The sequence below is a fragment of the Ips typographus genome, linkage group LG5 (genome assembly GCF_016097725.1).
Source record: "Ips typographus isolate SLU linkage group LG5, UJ_Ityp_2.0, whole genome shotgun sequence".
In the NCBI taxonomy this organism is placed as follows: Eukaryota; Metazoa; Arthropoda; class Insecta; order Coleoptera; family Curculionidae; genus Ips; species Ips typographus.
Genome location: NC_138426.1, coordinates 2,426,536 through 2,450,976, shown reverse-complemented (window position 1 = coordinate 2,450,976; position 24,441 = coordinate 2,426,536). Strand labels below are relative to the sequence as shown.

At 38.9% G+C, this 24,441-nt stretch overlaps 1 protein-coding gene and 4 long non-coding RNA genes across 22 annotated transcripts in view; 3 read left to right on the top strand and 2 right to left on the bottom strand.

Moving 5' to 3' along the window:
• Positions 1-24,441, top strand: part of LOC145729825 (uncharacterized) — a 133,219-nt gene that overhangs the window by 59,033 nt on the left and 49,745 nt on the right. The gene's annotated exons all lie outside the window — the stretch shown is intronic.
• On the bottom strand, positions 16,628-17,310 carry LOC145729028 (uncharacterized). Of its 2 annotated transcripts, XR_014178236.1 has the most exons (3): positions 16,960-17,299; positions 16,790-16,898; positions 16,628-16,709 (listed from the first exon to the last, which is right to left on the bottom strand). It is a non-coding gene; the product is annotated as an uncharacterized LOC145729028 (long non-coding RNA). The 2 variants fall into 2 exon arrangements; XR_014178235.1 differs by having other exon boundaries at positions 16,628-16,898; positions 16,960-17,310.
• On the top strand, positions 17,306-19,430 carry LOC145729027 (uncharacterized). Of its 8 annotated transcripts, none has more exons than XR_014178233.1 (4): positions 17,352-17,688; positions 17,748-18,378; positions 18,432-19,009; positions 19,089-19,430. It is a non-coding gene; the product is annotated as an uncharacterized LOC145729027 (long non-coding RNA). The 8 variants fall into 8 exon arrangements; XR_014178234.1 differs by having other exon boundaries at positions 17,353-17,523; positions 17,574-17,688; positions 18,432-19,430; XR_014178231.1 differs by having other exon boundaries at positions 17,364-17,688; positions 17,748-18,040; positions 18,182-18,378; positions 18,432-19,430.
• LOC145729024 (uncharacterized) lies at positions 19,449-21,570 on the bottom strand. 8 transcript variants are annotated; one of them, XR_014178224.1, is made up of 4 exons: positions 21,353-21,530; positions 21,188-21,302; positions 20,498-21,128; positions 19,449-20,444 (listed from the first exon to the last, which is right to left on the bottom strand). It is a non-coding gene; the product is annotated as an uncharacterized LOC145729024 (long non-coding RNA). The 8 variants fall into 8 exon arrangements; XR_014178223.1 differs by having other exon boundaries at positions 19,449-19,787; positions 19,867-20,444; positions 21,188-21,519; XR_014178221.1 differs by having other exon boundaries at positions 20,498-20,694; positions 20,836-21,128; positions 21,188-21,508.
• On the top strand, positions 21,563-22,248 carry LOC145729026 (uncharacterized). 2 transcript variants are annotated; one of them, XR_014178226.1, is made up of 3 exons: positions 21,572-21,916; positions 21,978-22,086; positions 22,167-22,248. It is a non-coding gene; the product is annotated as an uncharacterized LOC145729026 (long non-coding RNA). The 2 variants fall into 2 exon arrangements; XR_014178225.1 differs by having other exon boundaries at positions 21,563-21,916; positions 21,978-22,248.

The following is a 24,441-nucleotide window of genomic DNA, read 5'->3' as shown; positions in this document are numbered from 1 at the left end:
CACATTCTGGAAAGATCCATTTCCATCACACTTTGGGTTGTGCTAAGGCATTCTGCCATTTTCTGCATTAGGGTACAGTTTCCAGCCCATATGATACAAGTAAGATGCTCATAGACCTTTGAGACTTATAGGGATATTTTGGTTTTTCTCCATATGCGCCCAGCTTAGTCGTATTCTCCTGGTTATCTCTTGTCCAATTTAATTAAATGACCTAGGTTCATTTACATTCGTATTCTTCTACAGTGTCGAACACGTACTGATCTATTGTTATATGCAGATCATCTCTACTCATGATATTAGTCTTATTCAAGTTAATTTTTAGTCCCATCTCTCCATGGAGTTTTTTCATCATAATTTTGTCGCTGCTTCTTAACCCAGTATCATGGGCAAAACGTAGATGGTTCAAATATACTTTGTCCTTATACCTTTTGCTTCCCAGTCCAACTTCTTAAATACATCGTCCAGGGCCAAAGTTAACAATTTGTGTAAGATATGTATGTGTATTTTATGAGGGTGGAGTATCTTGTATCTATTCTGGGCGTGTCCATTACTGTTAGAATCAAGCTATTGAGTCAAACCTTAGAAGTCAAACGCTTTATGATAATTTATGAATGCCATATGGAGAGGTATATTGTATTCAACACTTTGCTCGATTATGTTGTAGGTGGTCCGTTATGCTAAAACCTTTTCGGATACATGCCTGTTCATAGTTTATCGTTTTTCAAATTTGCGGTATCGTCTTCCTTGAAGAGCAAAATAACTTCTGCATTTTGCCATGCTTTGGGGATCTTGGTGAAGGCATTTTTTAAGAAGTATTCTCTTAGATTACCTCTTCTAATACATCTTCCTCCATTTTAATCATTTCAGTTGTTATTCGATCTTCCTCATTTGTCTCAGCTTTAACATTACTCCTGTTTTACCTATATCAGGGATCTCTTCAGAACCTGCGTTTGTGATCTGGCGAGGTTCTTGATTCTGAGGTTATTGAACTGTATAGATCTTGGTAAAACCAACATTATTCCAATCAAAAGAGGAGTAAGGCAAGGAGACACCATCTCACCAAAACTTTTTACCTTTGCCCTGGAGGATGTCTTTAAAAAACTTGACTGGCCGATTTGCCGACGATATTGTGGTCGTTGCCAGCACAGATGAAGAGCTTAAAAACATGCTTCGGGAGCTTTGCTGCAAATTGGACTTGAACAAAACAAAGATCATGAGTACAGAAGACATCCAGGTGACCGTTAACGACCAACCCCTGAAGGTTGTCTCGGAATATGTTTACTTAGGCCACAAAACTCAACTTGGCAAAGAAAATCAATCTTCCGAAATCACAAGAAGAATAGGCCTCTCCTGGGCAGCCTTTGGCAGACTAGGATTTATCCTTAAATCTAGTGAATTTCCTATAAATTTGAAAAGGAGAGTGTTTGATGCCTGCTTGATGCCGGTTCTCACATATGGACTAGAGACAATGGCAAACAACCCAACGAGCAATGGAGAGGGTTATGATAGGAATCACTCTAAGGGATAGAATCCGCAACGAGGAAATTCGTAGAAGAACTAGACAGATGTTCTAAGGCTTGTGGCACAAATGAAATGGAGATGAGCTGGTCATGTGGCAAGGCAGGACGACCACAGGTGGGCACATAGGATACTAGTTTGGCGCCCAAAAGAGACCAAACGGAGCATTGGTAGGCCCCAGAGACGATGGCGAGACGATATCCAGAATGTTGCAGGAAGGAATTGCACCCGGACTGCTAGAAATAGAAAGGCGTGGAGGGATTTCGAAGAGGCCTACATCCAGGAGTGGATAAATACAGGCTGAGAAGAAGAAGAGATCTTGGTAGAAGCTTTGAATAATGCTGTTCACGATTATTCCCTGTTTGTTCCTCATTTTACTTTACCCTTTGATAGAGTTGATATTAATACACTTATGTTCTTATTATTTTCTATTGTCTTTTTAATCAATCAGGTGTTATGTGCTCGTAGATCGTTTAAGATTTCTTTGTGGATGATTTTGTTTATTTGATTTTATTCATTTGATTCTCTGCTCGTATTTCTTCATTTCTCCATATAAGTTTGCACATGCATATCTGTTTAACAGTTGTGTGTTTAAAGGCTTTTTGTATTTTTCTGTTATTTTTCTCCAAGCCTTCCAATAGCGCAGTTGTTAATTTCTTATTTAGTGTCTCTTGGTACTTACTGTCGTTTTGTCAAGAAGGATCTGAAAGAGACACGAAAAAAAGTCAAGAAAGTAAAACTTTAACGCTTCTAAGGAATGTTTAAGGATCATCCACGTAGTTTTACATTTTGGGACACTCTGTAAGCATCTTGGTGGTACGAATCCCGTAATTGATATGATGGGGAAGAGGACAAAGTGTAACATTTTGAGTGGTTTACACATCCTGTAAGTAATAAAATGGCGGAAATAATGGATTTTGAAATGTTCATCATAATTTGCCAAAACACTGTTGAAAATATTTCGAAAACGGTTATAGATACAGAAAAATTGTAAAGGAACAACATTTTGAGTAGTATAGTGACATTCAAGCTATATACAGAACTCTTGTAAATTGTTTACTTATCAAGTAAACTATTGAGTTTGGGTTAGTTTTTTCAAACAAAATTTCTTATTAATTAATACTGATTGTAATTCTCAGTCTGCAACAATCCAAACCGAACAAATTCAACAGCCAATTAAGACGGAATATTGATTACTAGTAATTAAAGCAAAGCGCAGAACTCATCAGGTGTCGTTAATCAAGCAAATTCATTAATTCACCGTCTTTGCCATCAATAAGTCATAAGTCATTAATATTTTATAGACCGCACATAACGAACGTTTGAATATTGAACATTAAAACGCCCGTACTCTACTCTTATTACCATTAAATATTTAATATTATACGATAGTAATTTTAATATAAAGATGCTCACATTTAGTTAGTGCTTCATTAATTTAAGTTTATTATATGAATATTTACATAAAACATATTTCATTTTGAGAAGGTTAAGAAAAACTTGTTTGTATATTATGAATAAAATATGTATAATACAGTTACAATGTGAATTTATTTTTCGAACAAGAAAAACATTTTATATTACTTACTCTAGCGTATTTTTATAGACTTGTGCATGGTTTACATTAAATTATTGTATTGTCAAAATCAGCTAAGGAACTATGCTGCTTTAATATGGCAAAACTCAAAGTAATAAGGAATGACGTAAAAATGTAATAGAAATATTTTGAAAGTGACGTTTACCTCTTTATTTGATATTTTTGAAATATTTACCGTTCTCTTTGTCACGACATACCATTTTACTTTGATTCTTGCTACGTTAAAGCAGCAGTCTCAAAATATGACAATTTAGAGTTTCCAGGGTGTTTCAGAACTAGTCAGCAAAAATTGACTAACTTACGCTACATTTCTAAAAAAAAATCTTCTTTACCAAAACACAGGCTAAAGTTTAAAATTTTATTTTGTTTTCTCCCTGTAGCAACTACACTTGTTGCGGTTTGGTAGACTGGGAGAACAGCGCCCCTGAAACGTACGGAGACGTGTAGGCCTCCTGTGTGGGTCTGTCTGCTGGATCTTGGTTGTCCCAGGAATATGACCCTCATTAAAACATATCTCGCCGACTCTTCTTTTCCCAAGCATTCTCGGCAAGTAGGATCTTTGATGATACCTATCAAGTACTGATGACGTCTCAGCTGGCAGTGCCCGGTCAGTAGACTAGTCGTCATCCTCAGATTATCCCTGCTTAGTTCCAGCTGGAGTGTTTTGTATTCTTGGTAGAAAGGCCAATGAAAAGTTCCTTCGCCTTCTTCATACCTAGGGCGGAGTCACAACGTTCTTGAAACAGATCCTGGGCTAATGATTTCAATGACAGGATCACCTTCGGCTCTGGACCAACGGGTACTTTTTGAGCAGCCAGTTTTGCCAGTCGATCCGCTTCTTCATTTGCTAGGATACCAGCATGTCCCGGAACCTCTTTAGCACTGATTGCCATGATGGCAACTTGCATGATCTCAACTGTGCCTTGAAACGTACAGGGACTTGTAGGCTTCCTGTGTGGGTCTGTCTGCTGGATCTTATGTCCCTGGTTGTCCCAGGAATATGGCCCTCATTAAAACATATCTCGCCGACTCTTCTTTTTCCAAGCATTCTCGGCAAGTAGGATCTTTGATGATATCTATCAAGTACTGAGGACGTCTCAGCTGGCAGTGCCCGGTCAGTAGGCTAGTCGTCATCCTTAGATTATCCCTGCTTAGTTCCAGCTGGAGTGTTTTGTATTCTTGGTAGAAAGGCCAATGAAGAATTCCTTGGCCTTCTTCATACCTAGGGCGGAGTCACAACGTTCTTGAAACAGATCCTGGGCTAATGATTTCAATGACAGGATCACCTTCGGCTTTGGACCAACGGGTACTTTTTGAGCAGCCAGTTTTGCCAGTCGATCCGCTTCTTCATTTCCTAGGATACCAGCATGTCCCAGAACCTCTTTAGCACTGATTGTCAACAACTTGCATGATCTCAACTGTGTCCTCCTGTCGTGGGGCCGATAGTAGTACAATACCGGATCGCATCAACCTCAGCCTGGAATACAGTGGCGTGTGTACCCAAGGCAAAGTACTTTGCTGTCTGGCTTGTCACGGCATAGGCATCTGCCACCGTCAGCCCTCAACTGTTCCGTAAACCAGTTAGATCCATCGAAAACGACCTTCGGGGCAAACAAAGCCGGCTCCGAAAGGTTCTCAAACATGGACACGCCATCGTACCCCGAGGAATTCCGATTCACGATGCGCGAAAACGCTTTCCTCAGCTCAGCCACATCGGTAGGGCAAAAGTAGAAACTGCAAGAAATGTTCACCGGGATCCCCGTCAGTAACAATGTTAGAGGTTATGCTTTCCGCCACAGAACAGTAAAAAGCATTCAGAGCATCGGGTTCCAAGTCATTCGCACTTCGGATTTAACAAGCTGATCTCTTCCTTTCTGTTGATGATGTTCTCGTGCTTAAAGATCTCAATGGCTTCTCTAGTTACTTTAGGATAGTAACGTTGCGATCGATCCAAAACCTCCACCTCTTCAAAACAAATATCGTGCCCTCTGGAAAGTGCATGTTGATTTCTCGGTCTGTCCCAGTCTGCAACTCCTCTTGTGCTCTGCTATTCTCGCGCTGACACTACGTTTAGTCGTTCCAATATATACGGATCCACAGCTGCACGAAATCCTGTAAACTCCAGAAGCCGATAAAGAATCCCGTTTGTCCTTGGACGATCTGAGACTCTGTTGTATTGTGCGGGTTGGTTTAAAGACCGTCTTGACCTTGTGCTTCTCTAAAATCCTTCCAATCCTATCCGTGATCTTGTATGGTAAGCAAGTCCAACCAACTTTCTCTTCAACATCTCCCGTTTGTTGTCTACGTAGTTCGATGTTTCTTGGGCTAGTGGCTCTGTTGAATTGTTGTCTACTGAATCCGTTCCATCTGGAAACCTTTTCCAGATGTTTAAGATCCTCTAACTCTAATGGTTCGCAAATCCTTCTTGTCCGCTCCGATAGGGTTAGATCCACTATTGAGGTAACTCTACTAACTTAAATTGACAACCGAAAATTTGCACAACATGAAAATTGACTTGAAAGCTGTCATTTTGACTTTTAAACGTCAAAAATTGACTCAGACACTTGTAAATGGACAATCAAGTCAATTTTCAGGTCTCTGACTATCATTTCATGCTTCTAGTCCCAAAAATCTGAGTGAGATGTAAGAAATTAGGGTTTTACGTAAATTTTCATGCTTCATGCATTGATTTCAACATTTCCAACTTAAAATTTGACTTGAAAGGTTTCATTTTGACCTTGAAAAGTTGAAAATTTACTCAGAAACTTGTGATTGACTTATCAAGTCAATTTTTATGCTTTTAGCCTTAAAAATCAGAGTTAAATGGAAAAAAATGGGCTTTTAAGTCAATGTTCATGTTTCTGACTGTTCCCAAGATTTCAAACTTAAAAATTGACTTGAAAGCTGTCATTTTGACTTTTAAACGTCAAAAATTGACTCAGAAACTTGTAAATGGACAATCAAGTAAATTTTCAGGTGTCTGACTATCATTTCATGCTTCTAGTCCCAAAAATCTGAGTGAGATGCAAGAAATTAGGGTTTTAAGTAAATTTTCATGCTTCATGCATTGATTTCAACATTTCCAACTTAAAATTTGACTTGAAAGCTTTCATTTTGACCTTGAAAAGTTGAAAATTTACTCAGAAACTTGTGATTGGCTTATCAAGTCAATTTTTATGCTTTTAGCCTTAAAAATCAGAGTTAAATGGAAAAAAATGGGCTTTTAAGTCAATGTTCATGTTTCTGACTGTTCCCAAGATTTCAAACTTAAAAATTGACTTGTAAGCTGTCATTTTGACTTTTAAACGTCAAAAATTGACTCAGACACTTGTAAATGGACAATCAAGTCAATTTTCAAGTCTCTAACTATCATTTCATGCTTCTAGTCCCAAAAATCTGAGTGAGATGCAAGAAATTAGGGTTTTAAGTAAATTTTCATGCTTCATGCATTGATTTCAACATTTCCAACTTAAAATTTGACTTGAAAGCTTTCATTTTGACCTTGAAAAGTTGAAAATGTACTCAGAAACTTGTGATTGGCTTATCAAGTCAATTTTTATGCTTTTAGCCTTAAAAATCAGAGTTAAATGGAAAAAAATGGGCTTTTAAGTCAATGTTCATGTTTCTGACTGTTCCCAAGATTTCAAACTTAAAAATTGACTTGAAAGCCGTCATTTTGACTTTTAAACGTCAAAAATTGACTCAGACACTTGTAAATGGACAATCAAGTCAATTTTCAGGTCTCTGACTATCATTTCATGCTTCTAGTCCCAAAAATCTGAGTGAGATGCAAGAAATTAGGGTTTTAAGTAAATTTTCATGCTTCATGCATTGATTTCAACATTTCCAACTTAAAATTTGACTTGAAAGCTTTCATTTTGACTTTGAAACGTTGAAAATGTACTCAGAAACTTGTGATTGGCTTATCAAGTCAATTTTTATGCTTTTAGCCTTAAAAATCAGAGTTAAATGGAAAAAAATGGGCTTTTAAGTCAATGTTCATGTTTCTGACTGTTCCCAAGATTTCAAACTTAAAAATTGACTTGAAAGCCGTCATTTTGACTTTTAAACGTCAAAAATTGACTCAGACACTTGTAAATGGACAATCAAGTCAATTTTCAGGTCTCTGACTATCATTTCATGCTTCTAGTCCCAAAAATCTGAGTGAGATGCAAGAAATTAGGGTTTTAAGTAAATTTTCATGCTTCATGCATTGATTTCAACATTTCCAACTTAAAATTTGACTTGAAAGCTTTCATTTTGACTTTGAAACGTTGAAAATTTACTCAGAAACTTGTGATTGGCTTATCAAGTCAATTTTTATGCTTTTAGCCTTAAAAATCAGAGTTAAATGGAAAAAAATGGGCTTTTAAGTCAATGTTCATGTTTCTGACTGTTCCCAAGATTTCAAACTTAAAAATTGACTTGTAAGCTGTCATTTTGACTTTTAAACGTCAAAAATTGACTCAGACACTTGTAAATGGACAATCAAGTCAATTTTCAGGTCTCTGACTATCATTTCATGCTTCTAGTCCCAAAAGTCTGAGTGAGATGCAAGAAATTAGGGTTTTAAGTAAATTTTCATGCTTCAGGCATTGATTTCAACATTTCCAACTTAAAATTTGACTTGAAAGCTTTTATTTTGACTTTGAAACGTTGAAAATTTACTCAGAAACTTGTGATTGGCTTATCAAGTCAATTTTTATGCTTTTAGCCTTAAAAATCAGAATTAAATGGAAAAAAATGGTCTTTTAAGTCAATGTTCATGTTTCTGACTGTTCCCAAGATTTCAAACTTAACAATTGACTTGAAAGCTGTCATTTTGACTTTTAAACGTCAAAAATTGACTCAGACACTTGTAAATGGACAATCAAGTCAATTTTCAGGTCTCTGACTGTCATTTCACTCTTCTAGCCTCAAAAATCTGAGTTAGATGCAAGAAATTAGGGTTTTAAGTCAATTTTCATGTTGCAAACATTGTACTCAACGTTTCCAACTTAAAAATTGACTTAAAAGCTGTCATTTTGACTTTTAAATGTTGAAAATTGACTCAGAAACTTGTGATTGGCCTATCAAGTCAATTTTTGTGATCAATTAATAAATCTCATATACTTTGATTAATTTACAGACGAAAAGTCGTTGCTCCTGGTACTTATTCTTACTTTACTCTATGCAACTGCCCAGTACATAGAGTTTAAAAAAGAAAACTTCCTTCTTAAATATCCTCTGTATACGTATTTTGCATAGATATCTAGATTGAAATTTATACGTTACCAAATCAAAAAAAAATGCCATGCAATTACACTCCCATTACCAACTAGTAAATCATGGTGCAACAGGTCCCCAGAGCTCCATCTGGCTGTCAAATTATACGCCTATTGGTAAATGATTTAATAATCCATCAATCGTTACGGGCAATATGTTGCCCCCGTAGGGCTGCCATTTATAAAAGTAGAGTCTATAATTCCATTCTTTGGCATACCAGACCGTGCAAATAAAGTGTCCTTTCCGGGTCTTTTCATTATTCAAATTTTCAATGGAATTTTACGAACCCAAAAATGCAAATCGCTTCCATTCGGTTTAACGTTAAACTGTTCGGATAATGTTTTCAAATAGATTTTGCTTGTTTGCCATCCATTCGCATAATCCTGTAAAATGCTTGCTTATTTTCGTATTTATCTCCCGGTTACGTTAAACATTTGTGCACTAAGCGGATGCATGTGGAGGGTTAGTTTTTTTAACGTGACAAGCTGTTATGGGTTTATTTTTGAATTGCAATAGCTATTTTATATTTATATCCTGAAGGCCGAAACAGCCAAAGCGATATAAGTGGGCGTTATGATAACGCACTCACTATTTATCGATCAGATATGTTGGTGTGTATTCTTGAAAGGAGGGAATAGAATTATCAAGAGAAAGATCTGTAGAATGTGACAGGATGCCGCAATTGGCAGCTTCTTCTGTCACATTCTGTCAACATTTCTCTGGAACATTCCGCTTCTTTTTTTCAAGAATTAGGGCGCTGGTCGTTTTAGCTGAGATATCTTTTCCATAACTTGTGAAAGATATCTATCTAATCGTTCAGTATCTTAAAATCCAAGATATCTGCAGGGTTATCGAATTATCACAAAACTACTGAAACCTTCCATCATTTCCTTTTTTTGTAAATTTAACACTAACCGTTGACATTAGAACAAAAATGTGAAAAACCAAAAACGTATGATATTGTTACGATTTTCCCGTGGGTTCACACAAAGTCAATTTAACCGAACAATTAATAAATTTATTTACACTTCAAAACACTCCGTACAATAATTAACACAGCTACTAAAAACACTACTACAATTCCACAACTATTCCACTATTTAAAGTTTACCGCGTTCCCAAATTCACTACTACTGCGGTCGAGACCGCGTCTTTTATATTCGCAAACCACGTTCTAGAATGACCGCGAAACGCTTCGCGGGTTGCCTTGATCATTCAAGAATCTTCCAGGTAGCGTTTCCTAACTGTGGCCTACTTTAATACGCGCCCGGCCAGATATTGCGGCGCATCGGTTTCATCGAGTATCGAGCATAGTAGGCCCACACCGTAACACTGCCCCCCTCTTAAAGCTGATCGTCCCGATCCGCTTCATCTAGTCCCTGGTATTTCTTGAGTCTGTCCAGATGGACAATTTTCATCTTGCCTTTGGGGCTGCGTTGGACTCTGTACGCGACGTCATTTAACCTTTTTACCACATGGTAAGGTCCCTCCCAGTGTCGTTGCCATCTTTGACTTAATCCTTTGCTCCTCCTGGGTTGAAACATCCACACAGCATCACCTTTCTTATAATTGCCACCAGTTGGTCTGTGGTCCAGTGTCATCTTCATACGGTCGTTGTTTGGTTTCATCTTCTCTCTCTCAAGTTCCCGAATTGTGATGGATTCCTTCTGTAACGAACACTGGTCACACCGTTTACACCATTCCTCAACGTCCTTTCTGAAGTTAATCCAGTAAAATCGATCTCTTATTCTAGCCAAAGTCTGGTTTACTCCAAAGTGTCCTCCTCCGCGACTGTCATGTAGTTCTCGCAGCACATTCTCTTTGCAGGAATTGGGCACTATTGTTTGGTAAACAAAGCGTTTTCCGTCTGGACTTTCCCATTTGCGAGTAATTAAGTCATCTCGCAGTCGAAGCGAATTCCACTGTAACCAGTAACCCCTTACTGTTGGTCCATATCTGGAAATCTGTTGCCGATCCGGTTTCAAATCCTTCTCCAACCATCTTCTGATTACTTTCAAATCAGAGTCTGAGCGCTGTCCTTTTATTATGTCTTCCTTAGAAACGCTGCTCTTCATTCTTCTTGTAGCCTCTTTATCCGTCACCTTCGCGATTTGACCAATCCTCCAACCATTATGAATTTGTCCTTTCCGGTACCTTAAGTCACTATCCAAAGCTTGACGACCCTCTACATATCGCGGTAAATGTCTTTCCGGATTCTTCATTTCCTGCTCCTGGTTACGCCAGTTCCGCGGGGTCGGTAAACGAGACTGCTGTCTGCAATTCCATTGGTAATGTCCTTTACGTCCACAAATATAACATGTAATATTTCTTTTAACAGAGGAGTTCCGGTGATTTGTTCTGATGTCCTGATTTCGTCGACACTGTGGGTTTGGAGAACAAGACCGCTGTCTGCAATTCCTTCTAATGTGTCCCGTACGTCCGCATCGATAACACTCCACTCTCGTGATCGGACGTGACCGTTCTAACTGTCTGGACTGACCATTTCCTAATGCTGCCATTTGTTGCACTAATTGGCCGAACATTGATTCAATTTTATTTATTGATGTAGCAACATGATCGGCTGGCGGTTCTCTCTCCTCTTGAATAGTCTCTGGCTGAAAGTCATTGCACGCAGCTTCAATTTCCAGCGCTCGAATCAGTAATTCGCTGTTGTTGCTCCCTTTGAACATCTTCAGCCATTTCTTTACCTCCGGATCTCGAATCCCATCTACAAAATACTGTGCCACAAGTTCTTCTTGGATTTCATCCGGGACGGCTGGGTAAGCCAGATGCACAAGGCGACGAATTTCGGTTTCAAACTCTTCTAGATTTTCACCAGTTTTCTGCTGTCTTGCCATTAATTGCGTTCGATACAGTCCTTTCTTATGTTGATCCCCATAACGACGTTCTAATGCAGCTACTAATGCTTCATAGTTGCTTCGTTGGGCGATAGGCAGAGTCTGTAACAGCTCCAATGCAGGTCCTCGTAATGCCACCACCGTACAGCCATTTCTTCGTTACTCCATCCATTTGCATTTGCAGCGGCCTCAAATTGGAGTTGGTACATTGCCCATGAAGTTTGACCGTCGTATGTGGGAGGCTTGATCTTGTTGAGCCCGTTTCGGGTGATCACTGTAGAGCTGGCTCCTCTGCTGTCAATTTTCCGCTCTAAGTCGCGTAGCTTTATCTCTACATCATTCTGAATTTTATTTATGTCCTCCGGAACATCATTAATGTCCTTCCGAACATCGTTGTGAATTTTACTGAGACTATGGGTTACATACTCTTTGATTTCTGTCTTGGTCCCCGCTAGAACGTTCAATATTTCTACGTTACGGTTTTCATGCCGCTCTCTGTCTTCTTCTTTGTCTTGTTGTCGAATCCTTTCTTGTTCTTCCTTGTTTCGTTTTCGAATCTTTTCTTGTTCTTCTTTGCCTTGTTGTCGAATTCTTTCTTTTTGTTGTCGAATCCTTTCTTCTTGTTGTCGAATTCTTTCTTCTTGTTGTCGAATTCTTTCTTCTTGTTTTTCCTTGTTTTGTTGTCGAATCTTTTCTAGATCTTCTTTGGCTTGTTTAAGCATAGCTTCAAATTGGGCCTCCATGTTTGCACTTTGACGTCTTGTTATTGGCATAAAATAAATTTAACACACCACTGTTCCGAAAATCTCTAGTCCGGTTCTGAACACAAGTCTCTAACCCGAAGTTTACTTCCAATTCACGTCGCACTAAAGTCTGATCGCACTTCTGACACCAATTGTTACGATTTTCCCGTGGGTTCACACAAAGTCAATTTAACCGAACAATTAATAAATTTATTTACACTTCAAAACACTCCGTACAATAATTAACACAGCTACTAAAAACACTACTACAATTACACAACTATTCCACTATTTAAAGTTTACCGCGTTCCCAAATTCACTACTACTGCGGTCGAGACCGCGTCTTTTATATTCGCAAACCACGTTCTAGAATAACCGCGAAACGCTTCGCGGGTTGCCTTGATCATTCAAGAATCTTCCAGGTAGCGTTTCCTAACTGTGGCCTACTTTAATACGCGCCCGGCCAGATATTGCGGCGCATCGGTTTCATCGAGTATCGAGCATAGTAGGCCCACACCGTAACAATATCTTCCAGCCCATTTGTTTGACATAACGAAGTAAATAGAAAAAAATGTGTCTATAGTCTATCCGGCGAACCTACGGAGTAATAAAAACGAAAATTAGGAGGGGTTGACCCGCCCCGTCCATTAGTATTGGTCTATATCCAGTCCGTTTTACAATATAATATCTTCTTCTCTCTCTAATATAAGGACTTCTCGGGTCTCATGTCTCGATTCACTTTTACGTACCTGTTTTACAGTGTAATGCGGGTCGACCAAAGTTGCCGCCCATCGAATTTTATTACTCCGTAGGTTCGCCGGATAGACTATAGGTTTTGCCATTTCCAAGATCCCAATGATGGGTCACTTTGACAGTTCCCACCCTGTATAGATAAACCTTATTGGAAGACCTCATTGATTGACCAAAAACTAGCTACGCCACTGGATTCTACGGAAAAATATCCAGAACAATCCGTTTTAAATTCTTTAAACAGTTTAAAGATATCTCAGAAACAAGGGGTGATGATGATGGAAAGTACTATTTCTCAACTTTCTTCTTCTTCTTCTTGAAATAGGCTTTCAGCCTGTTTTTCCAGCCTTAAGGAGTTCCTTGCGACGTCGACATCCAGCTATCCCTCCACCTCTTTGGTGGTCTGGCTGGCGGTCTTTTAGAGTGTGGTTTTCCGTCTCGCGCAATTTTAGCAATTCTATTGTCTTTGCCATTCTGTTGATATGTTGATTCCACTCTCGTCAATCTTACAATATCCTGTATGTCGCCGATTCGTCTTATTTCTTGTTTGGGTATTCTGTCACGTACCGTGTGTCCCGTGATACTTCGGAGCGTTCTCATCTGTGCCGTTCGGGTTATCCTCTTGGTTCTGCTGGTGTCTGTCGTGGTTTCTGCGGCATATGTGATTATTGACCTTATGCATGAATTATATATTCTGGTCTTTGCTTCTATTTTTAGTAACTGGTTTTTCCATATAATGTCTTTCAAACATCCGGCTATTCTAGAGGCCTTATCTATTTGATTCTTTACCTCAGATCTCTTGTCTTGATGGGCGGTTATTTCTACCCCTAAGTATCTGAAGGACATCACCTATTCTACTATTTCGTGACATATTCATCATCATCATCATCAACCAGTCCTTAAAAAGTCCACTGCTGGACATTGGCATCATCATTATTAAAAACGAACAGATTTTAATATCCACAGAAATCGTCAAGTTTCTGGTGCTATAAAAATACCTTAACGAGCCAACTTGTTGCTATGGATTTCGCATTTGCATTGAGTGCGGCTGTGCAAGCCCTTGCAAAATAGCTGTATTCGTGGGAGAACTTCACTCGTTTAGTTCAAAACTTCATGTCGATCAGCTGCACGATGTTTTAATATGTAATCGCAAAATCTCTAAATTACCGTACTTGACCCTAACATGCAACCAATTTTTCGCCATATGCATGCGAACACAAAGCTGATTTTCTTGCAGTTATATTATTAATTTATCTTTTTCGGAAGTAAAATTATCGCTGGTAATATAAAATTTAGTTGCTAGCTAACATGCAGATAACCTGCTGTAAAGTTCTTTTTCCATTCCTTTATGGGCCAAAGTTAAATAGAGTCTGAAATATAAAGCTGTGCATATAAAACCGTCACGGAGACCGTAATATATCACTAGGGAGATAACTGAGCGACTTTATTTGGGCCATCTGTCTTCAGCTAAAAAATAATTAAACTAATTATTATGCTTTCTTTCGCTTTTAGATTTAGAAAGATGTGTTACTTTAATGTCACAAAAATTATTATATATTATATTAATGTAAGGGTTTAAAATACAACTGTGTGTTGTGTTATAGTTTGTTGAATATTGCATAATCTACAAATTCTGTTTTTCTTAATTTGTATCATTTGCTTGCTCACAGACTGGCAGGTCTCAATATGCTGATTACAGACTCAGCTAAATCGTGGGGTCATCTCGGGAGCTGGGGGGAGGCGTTAAGGGAGTGCCCGGAACTGTTGGTGAAGCAGGATTGGGTGCCTCCAACGCTTCTGTTCAGCGGACCTCTAAAGTTTGTAGTACCCGAGAGGGAAGACTGGGAATTCTCTCGAAACTCTATCCTCCCATCGCATGGAGACCTCTGGTTTGCAGATGGATCCAAAACCGTGACGGGGACAAGGGCAGGTGTGTAGTGTGCGACTTCGGAGACGAGGCTTAGCTTCCCTCTAGACTGCCACTGTACCATCTTCCAAGCCGAGATCTTCTCGATCATCCGATGCGGGGAGTTCATTTTAAACTCACCGCTACGCCGGAAGAATATATTTATCTGCAAGAACAGCAAGGCAGCAATGGCTGCCTTAAAAGCTGGTTCAACGACAGCTGCGCTGGTGCTGGAGTGTAAGAAGACACTCCTGTAGCTCACGCGGATGGCCAAGGTACGTCTAACTTGGGTTCCAGGGCACTCCGGTGTTAGGGGTAACGAGGAAGCGGACAGGTTGGCTCTTCGAGACCCGTAGGACCCGAATCTATTGTAGGACTAGCCGGTGCGGTCAGATCCGCTATTGTGGACTGCATCTTCTGGCAAAGATCCGATATTGCTTGGGAGGAGGCCGGAGGCATGCAGCAGTAGCGATGTCTCATGGGCTTCTTTCCAAGAAACAAGTCGAAGTCCCAGATGGAATTATCCAGAAAGCCCTCAGATGTGTGACAGGACTTCTCACGATGATCGATTGGTCCAATAGTAAGGATTTAAAACTAAACTCAACCAAAACTGGCCTATATTGATGATTTGATGATATTGTTAGATGGGCTCCCTTCGGAGAAGACACTTAGGCCGTTAGCCACAAGTTAGTACCCCTCCAGTTCGGTGGCCCTCACAAAGCCACAAAGCCTCCTTGGCCGGGTACCTTGAATATCTAAGGGCACTGTGTGAGAACGTGTGTCGGAGAGTTTCCTCGTCTTCCAGACACAAGCGACATACCGGCATGTGTCTTCGCATCTGACAGTGACCCGTGAGAAGTCCTCCCTCCCATGAGACATTGCGACTGCCGCATGCCTCCGGCCTCCTCCCAAGCAATATCGGATCTTTGCCAGAAGACGGTCCACAATGGCGGATAAGACCGCGCCGGCTAGTCCTACAGGTAGGGTGCTACGGGTCTCTCTTTGGAACCACGAAGGGCCTCCTCGTATCCCCTAACACCGGGGTGCCCTGGAATCCAAGTTAGACGTACCTTGGCCATCCGCGTGAGCGACAGGAGTGTCTTCTTACACTCCAGCACCAGCGCAGACGTCGTGGAATCAGCTTTTAAGGCAGCCATTGCTGCCTTGCTGTCCCTACAGATAAAATGAACTCCCCGCATCGGATGATCGCGAAGATCTCAGCTTGGAAGATGTACAGTGGCAGCCTAGAGGGAAGCTAAGCCTCGTCCCCGAAGTCGCACCATACACACCTGCCCCTGTCACAGTTTTGGATTCATCTGTAAACCAGGCGTCTCCATGCGACTGGAGGGTAGAGTTTCGAGAGAATTCCCAGTCCTTCCACCCACCACCTTCTTTATCCCTTTAACAAACTCTAATGTGAGTTTGTTTTGGTTCCAAAGTTTCAAGAGCAGTAACAAGTGGATTACAATATTTAGGAAACGTCAACAAAAGGTGGCAAACAATGTCAGTTTCTTCTAATTTGGCACCCACTGACTTGGTGGGTTTCCTCAAACTTCACAAAATGAGTTTCCAACAAGTCACCTTGAGCTAGTTTCATTGATAATAGAGCTTTTTCCTCAAAAATAATTGACTTGCAATTCCTTTACGCTGAAACACAGCTTCCAAAGCCTTCCACATTCCATAAGCAGTTTTCTTGTCCCTGACATATTCCAAGTAGGAGTTGGCAATGCACTCTATTAATATGGCCTTGCACTTCTTATTCTGTTTCTGGAATTCTTCATTTGGACCCTTTTGCTCATTTTTTATACAATAAAACAAAATTAGGCATTTTTAGAGAAAAAAAGGTTCAAATTGATTGATTAAAACACACCTAGTATACATACTTAATAGACAAACTATAGTATAACGAATACTATTGAGAAAGAAGTAGTAGTCCATATTCTTTCAGTGGAGTCGCAAGAGTACGAAAGGAAGGAAATGACAAACAGTCTTCTCCACAATACTTTATTATGACCTTAGATGGTAAGGTCTGCTCAACAAGTTTCGGTCACATAAATGACCATCTTCAGGAGCTACAAGAATAACCTACTTTACATGGTGTACCATAAGTTTAATGTTAAAAAACGAGATGTTAAAAAACGAGAAAACGTACCTTAAATCGATCGATCAATGTGACTACTGTCTTTTTACAAGGGGAGAGACAGAGAGACCCATGTTATAACGAATTAGTGACTATAACATAGTTAAGTAGGTGAACAATGCTGTAAAATTTAACACATGTAACAATTGATTAAAGGGATTATAGGGAAATTTAATAGTTACCTCATTATGGAGAAAAAACTAACTATAGCACATTAAATTAAAATTAAACAAAAAACTTAAACTAGACCCATTTAGGGCTGGGTGAGACCCTAGGGGGAAAAAAAGATCTTAAAACTCGTGCACCATCCACTGAAGAGGCGATCAAACAGGAAACAAAATGGAGGTGCAAAAATTTTTAAAAAATTTCACATTGATAAGCCGTTAATTTGAAGGCAGAGGGGGAACCGTTAAGAGGGGGTTACAATAAAATAAAATAAAATCAATAATTTAGCTGACAACAGGTGGATAGTTCTGCAACCCACAAAACAAGTGAAGATCAACAATAGAAAGGTTAAAAACCCGCAACCATTCATACCGCAGGTGGTGGAGTTGAAAGTAAACAATGCACCAAACCAGCAAACAGGTGGACAACGTATTAAGCCAGATGAGGGTGGCTAATAGGGGTTCAAAAATGGTGGCAAAACTGCAAGAAATGCCGACACCGACACACGCCACGGTGAGGGAGGGGAAAGTGAAAAAGGAGGTGTTAGGGTTGTGTAAAAGGGGTATGTGAAGCATTAAAAGGTTAAGGACCTAAAAAAGGAGGTTGATGTATGGTTAAGCTGGTCATTCAGGCAGGTGCACCCACCATCATCAGAAGCCTTGTTAATCTCAAGCACCTCAAGGTGGTTAAGTAGGCTGCCCTTACCACAGACATGCAGAATCTTGAAACCCTGTTCGGTGTTGAAGGTATGATTATTCTGACGAAGATGTCGAGAGAAATTAGATTTCATGTAAGAAGTATTTAGGTTAGGGTTGTTGGTGAACTTCAAGTACTCCCGAGTGTGTTCATGAATGCGAGTGGAGAACTTCCTGCCCGTCTGACCAACATAGAGAGCATTACATCCTGGGGTACAACAGGACAGTTGGTAAACGCCTGATTTATGGAGTTGGGGAGTAGGGTCTTTGGAATGGGAAAGGAATTGTCTAGAGGTGTTGGAGACTTTGAAGCAAATATTTATGTTATTTAACCTGAAAATGTTTTTAACCTGAAGTGACAGTGGGCCCATAAAAGGGATGGAAAAGAATTTGGGGTTTTCAGGTTTGTCTGAATGTATTAAGTTCTTATTGACAAATTTTTTAAAATGGTTAAAATAAATTTTATTAACTAATGTGTTTGGAAAATTATTATTGGTTGCTACTGTTCTGATCCAGGAAAGTTCTAAGTTAAAGTTTGTTTCAGACATTGGTATGTTAAATAGACGGTTAAAGAAACAGTTTAATGACGCAACCTTTTGATTAATTGGATGATTGGATTGGAAGGGGATTATGCAGTCAGTGCTTGTGGGTTTGTGATAGATGGAAAACTCAATGTGGTTACAAGACCTGTAAAGCAAAATATCAAGGAAAGGTAGTTTATGGGATGACTCTAGTTCCATGGTGAATGAGATTGAATGGTGTAAATCATTAAGAAACAAGAATAGTTGTTGAAGGTCATCTAGAGACCCATCAAAAATACAGAAAATGTCATCCACATATCTTTTGAAGAAGAGTATTTTATTGAAGGAGTGGTAGGATTCTAGGGAATGTTCAATGTTGGACATAAAAATCTCTGCTAGCAGAGGGGAAAGGCATGAACCCATAGCCAGGCCTCCGGACTGTGAATAGAAAGTGTTGTTGAACTGGAAAAAGTTTTGGTCCAGTACCAGAGCCACCAGGGTTAATAAGTCTTCCACCTGGAAAGGGTCAAGACCTTCCGAAGAGGACAACAAATCCTGGACCAAGTTTAAACAATCAGGTGGTGGGATGCTGGGAAAGAGGTTGGAAACATCGAAGGAGACCATGATTGCTGTGTCTGGGATGATTAAGTCTTTGAGTTGGGAGCAAAGTTCAAATGAATTTTTTATGGAATATTTACTTTTAAATCCGGTGGTTTTAAGGATAATATCATTTAACCAGGCAGAAAGATGGTGGCAGGGAGAACCGCAAAAGGAAACCACTGGTCTGATGGGGATATTGGGTTTGTGGATTTTGGGAAGGCCATAGAGTTTGGGAACGGAGGGGTTGATAGGTATGATTTTGTATTTATTAAATCCCAAAGGTGTTAAAGTAGTCTGGACTCTATTAATAAATGACTTAAATTTCACCAGGAATTTGTCCAGAGGGGAGGAGTTTAAAATTTCAAAAGAGTCCGAATTCAGAAAATCCAGGACCTTGTCCATATACTGAGTTCTGTCAAGAACCACTACGCAATTGCCTTTGTCAGCTTTTGTTACTATCAAATCGTTGTCTTTGACTTTTTTCTTAAGTGAGGACAAGTTCCTGTTTTCTGTCTTGCTTACTGCAGGAACCACTGAAGAGAGACCTCCTGCGTGAAACCTGTTAAGATGGACAGCGCAAGCAGATCGAACTGCACCTTGTGAAGCTTCAGGGAGACTTCTAGAGATTACGTTCTCCAAATGGGCAGAGAAAACTTGTAAATCATTTACTCTAGGTGAAAAGTACCTAGAGTAAATGATTTACAAGTTTTCTCTGCCCATTTGGAGAACGTAATCTCTAGAAGTCTCCCTGAAGCTTCACAAGGTGCAGTTCGATCTGCTTGCGCTGTCCATCTTAACAGGTTTCACGCAGGAGGTCTCTCTTCAGTGGTTCCTGCAGTAAGCAAGACAGAAAACAGGAACTTGTCCTCACTTAAGAAAAAAGTCAAAGACAACGATTTGATAGTAACAAAAGCTGACAAAGGCAATTGCGTAGTGGTTCTTGACAGAACTCAGTATATGGACAAGGTCCTGGATTTTCTGAATTCGGACTCTTTTGAAATTTTAAACTCCTCCCCTCTGGACAAATTCCTGGTGAAATTTAAGTCATTTATTAATAGAGTCCAGACTACTTTAACACCTTTGGGATTTAATAAATACAAAATCATACCTATCAACCCCTCCGTTCCCAAACTCTATGGCCTTCCCAAAATCCACAAACCCAATATCCCCATCAGACCAGTGGTTTCCTTTTGCGGTTCTCCCTGCCACCATCTTTCTGCCTGGTTAAATGATATTATCCTTAAAACCACCGGATTTAAAAGTAAATATTCCATAAAAAATTCATTTGAACTTTGCTCCCAACTCAAAGACTTAATCATCCCAGACACAGCAATCATGGTCTCCTTCGATGTTTCCAACCTCTTTCCCAGCATCCCACCACCTGATTGTTTAAACTTGGTCCAGGATTTGTTGTCCTCTTCGGAAGGTCTTGACCCTTTCCAGGTGGAAGACTTATTAACCCTGGTGGCTCTGGTACTGGACCAAAACTTTTTCCAGTTCAACAACACTTTCTATTCACAGTCCGGAGGCCTGGCTATGGGTTCATGCCTTTCCCCTCTGCTAGCAGAGATTTTTATGTCCAACATTGAACATTCCCTAGAATCCTACCACTCCTTCAATAAAATACTCTTCTTCAAAAGATATGTGGATGACATTTTCTGTATTTTTGATGGGTCTCTAGATGACCTTCAACAACTATTCTTGTTTCTTAATGATTTACACCATTCAATCTCATTCACCATGGAACTAGAGTCATCCCATAAACTACCTTTCCTTGATATTTTGCTTTACAGGTCTTGTAACCACATTGAGTTTTCCATCTATCACAAACCCACAAGCACTGACTGCATAATCCCCTTCCAATCCAATCATCCAATTAATCAAAAGGTTGCGTCATTAAACTGTTTCTTTAACCGTCTATTTAACATACCAATGTCTGAAACAAACTTTAACTTAGAACTTTCCTGGATCAGAACAGTAGCAACCAATAATAATTTTCCAAACACATTAGTTAATAAAATTTATTTTAACCATTTTAAAAAATTTGTCAATAAGAACTTAATACATTCAGACAAACCTGAAAACCCCAAATTCTTTTCCATCCCTTTTATGGGCCCACTGTCACTTCAGGTTAAAAACATTTTCAGGTTAAATAACATAAATATTTGCTTCAAAGTCTCCAACACCTCTAGACAATTCCTTTCCCATTCCAAAGACCCTACTCCCCAACTCCATAAATCAGGCGTTTACCAACTGTCCTGTTGTACCCCAGGATGTAATGCTCTCTATGTTGGTCAGACGGGCAGGAAGTTCTCCACTCGCATTCATGAACACACTCGGGAGTACTTGAAGTTCACCAACAACCCTAACCTAAATACTTCTTACATGAAATCTAATTTCTCTCGACATCTTCGTCAGAATAATCATACCTTCAACACCGAACAGGGTTTCAAGATTCTGCATGTCTGTGGTAAGGGCAGCCTACTTAACCACCTTGAGGTGCTTGAGATTAACAAGGCTTCTGATGATGGTGGGTGCACCTGCCTGAATGACCAGCTTAACCATACATCAACCTCCTTTTTTAGGTCCTTAACCTTTTAATGCTTCACATACCCCTTTTACACAACCCTAACACCTCCTTTTTCACTTTCCCCTCCCTCACCGTGGCGTGTGTCGGTGTCGGCATTTCTTGCAGTTTTGCCACCATTTTTGAACCCCTATTAGCCACCCTCATCTGGCTTAATACGTTGTCCACCTGTTTGCTGGTTTGGTGCATTGTTTACTTTCAACTCCACCACCTGCGGTATGAATGGTTGCGGGTTTTTAACCTTTCTATTGTTGATCTTCACTTGTTTTGTGGGTTGCAGAACTATCCACCTGTTGTCAGCTAAATTATTGATTTTATTTTATTTTATTGTAACCCCCTCTTAACGGTTCCCCCTCTGCCTTCAAATTAACGGCTTATCAATGTGAAATTTTTTAAAAATTTTTGCACCTCCATTTTGTTTCCTGTTTGATCGCCTCTTCAGTGGATGGTGCACGAGTTTTAAGATCTTTTTTTCCCCCTAGGGTCTCACCCAGCCCTAAATGGGTCTAGTTTAAGTTTTTTGTTTAATTTTAATTTAATGTGCTATAGTTAGTTTTTTCTCCATAATGAGGTAACTATTAAATTTCCCTATAATCCCTTTAATCAATTGTTACATGTGTTAAATTTTACAGCATTGTTCACCTACTTAACTATGTTATAGTCACTAATTCGTTATAACATGGGTCTCTCTGTCTCTCCCCTTGTAAAAAGACAGTAGTCACATTGATCGATCGATTTAAGGTACGTTTTCTCGTTTTTTAACATCTCGTTTTTTAACATTAAACTTATGGTACACCATGTAAAGTAGGTTATTCTTGTAGCTCCTGAAGATGGTCATTTATGTGACCGAAACTTGTTGAGCAGACCTTACCATCTAAGGTCATAATAAAGTATTGTGGAGAAGACTGTTTGTCATTTCCTTCCTTTCGAATACTATTGAGTTTTAATCGAGGTTTAAACTTCTATTCGAGTTTAAAATATAATTTTAATCAAAATATGTATTGAGCATCTCCTTTTCCAAAGTTCCAGATAATGGATCTAAATTTTAAGATTTTAGCATAATTACATATCGTTATCAAAGTTATTCCTAAAACTTTACGGCTTTAAATTTAATTAAACTTGATGGCCGGGATTAATAATGGTATTGATTAATTACTGAGGTTTAATGGCGAACAAGAAATTATCATAACTTTAGGAAAATCTGTTCTCTGGACTCTTTTTAAAAACTTATTAGTATAATTAATGAATTATTTATGCAAATCTGTAACTAATTACTTACTATGAATGATTTTTAAAATTTTTCTAAGACAAAAAGAAAGTAATGAAAATGTTAATTAATTTTTATTTTATATCAGAACCAAGTCCAATTTAGGTAAAGAACTGTAAAATCATGAACTTTCACAATTTTTGTCAAAAGTTGCACATTGCTGCAACGTAGAAGAATTAACTAACTAAACCAAAACTCTACCATCATAAATACAGGGTGTTGAGAGGAAAAAATTTGCCTGTCACCTGTTTTTCCATATTATCAGTTTATGATCGACAAAATAATTTCCAATCGTTCCGTCCAAACCTACATTCTTGGAATCTATACCAATCTCTTAAGCATTTTGTTGCTTGCGAGTAGGATTTGTACCTTAATTATTTATATCTTGTTCTGCAATTTCTAATCAAACTTTAAGCTTTTACTTGGATTAAATTGGAATCGATTTGGTTAAGCCTGGCACTAAATGGATTTGCCACAAATCCTAAAGCTTTTGCCTTTGTAGAGTATCTATGATATAAGCTTAGATTTATATAAATCATGACACAATTGATTTTTCTAGCAATGTAATATTGTTCTTGACGTGTTTTAAGGTCACTGCAACTTTGAACTGTGCAACTTTATTGGATAATGGTCTTAACACGCTAACTAACAAGATTAGTCTGAAACCTTGCAAAATTCTACCTAACTTATTATTTCTAACTTTTTTCCCAGGACAACAGAGTAATATAATAACTGAGATTTACGTAACTGGATCTCTTTTTAAGTATTATCAAGTTTTCTTTGACAAAATGAACTCCTGAGAACTTTAAACATTGAAATAGGTTCAAGTTGACAACTTATGTTTGTCAGTATACAAGAAATCAATCTATCAACATGTTACATATTGTTATACATATAAATAAGGCTCAACATCCGTTAGGAAGGCAGACGATCGGAGACAGTCATGATACTCCGTCTCGTGCCACACCAGGAAGTAGTCGTCCCGAATTTTGCAACCCCAATTAATAAAATAGTAAATCTAATTCTAAATTATAATAATCGCTAGTGCCAAACCCTCTAGAATGCTGCCCTCATAGTCTAACGAATGTAAGTACAATCTGTTTAATTATTGTAATGTTTTGTGCATGTAATGTTACATAAAATCATAAGTCATCACAATTCAATATTATGCAACTATAGGGATGTTTAGGATTATCGATCCAATTAAAACACGTTTATTCTAAACTGTTTACAGTACGATAAACGTCAATATCGGCAATGAAATCATTGTAAGGGCATTACAAATGCAAGAACAATAAACGCTCGAATAATCAAGGTTATTAATTAGACTAATGATGGCACAGAGCTTTCTATTCAAATTGTATAGGTTGTCTCTCTATGAATGCTCCTCTAAAAAATTGCCAGAAGGATTCCAAGAATGCTCAAAAATCCTGATTTAAACACTTGGGATAATCCAGAGATATTTAAATACACCCAGAAACTACCAAAAAGAACTTTAGAATTTGATTGAAGTCTCTGGAAAAGGCCTAAACCATCACAAGCTTGTGACCCAAGTAATGGAGAACATACCAAAAGCTACTCCTACTTTCTGTCGACTTAAAGAAAGCATATGACAGTGTACCCCTCAGTAGACTGTGGCACTCTCTGGAAACAAGCAACATTGATGTACAGTGGAATAAAGCGGTAAGATCAACAGATCAGGGGCTTAAGCAGGGATATTGTCTGTCATCAACTCTTTTCAAAATATACTTAGAGCAGGCAAAAAGTTAGAAGAAAAAAGCAGAGGAATTGGTCTCTGTGGATGACGTACGACTCCTCAGAGGTATGGC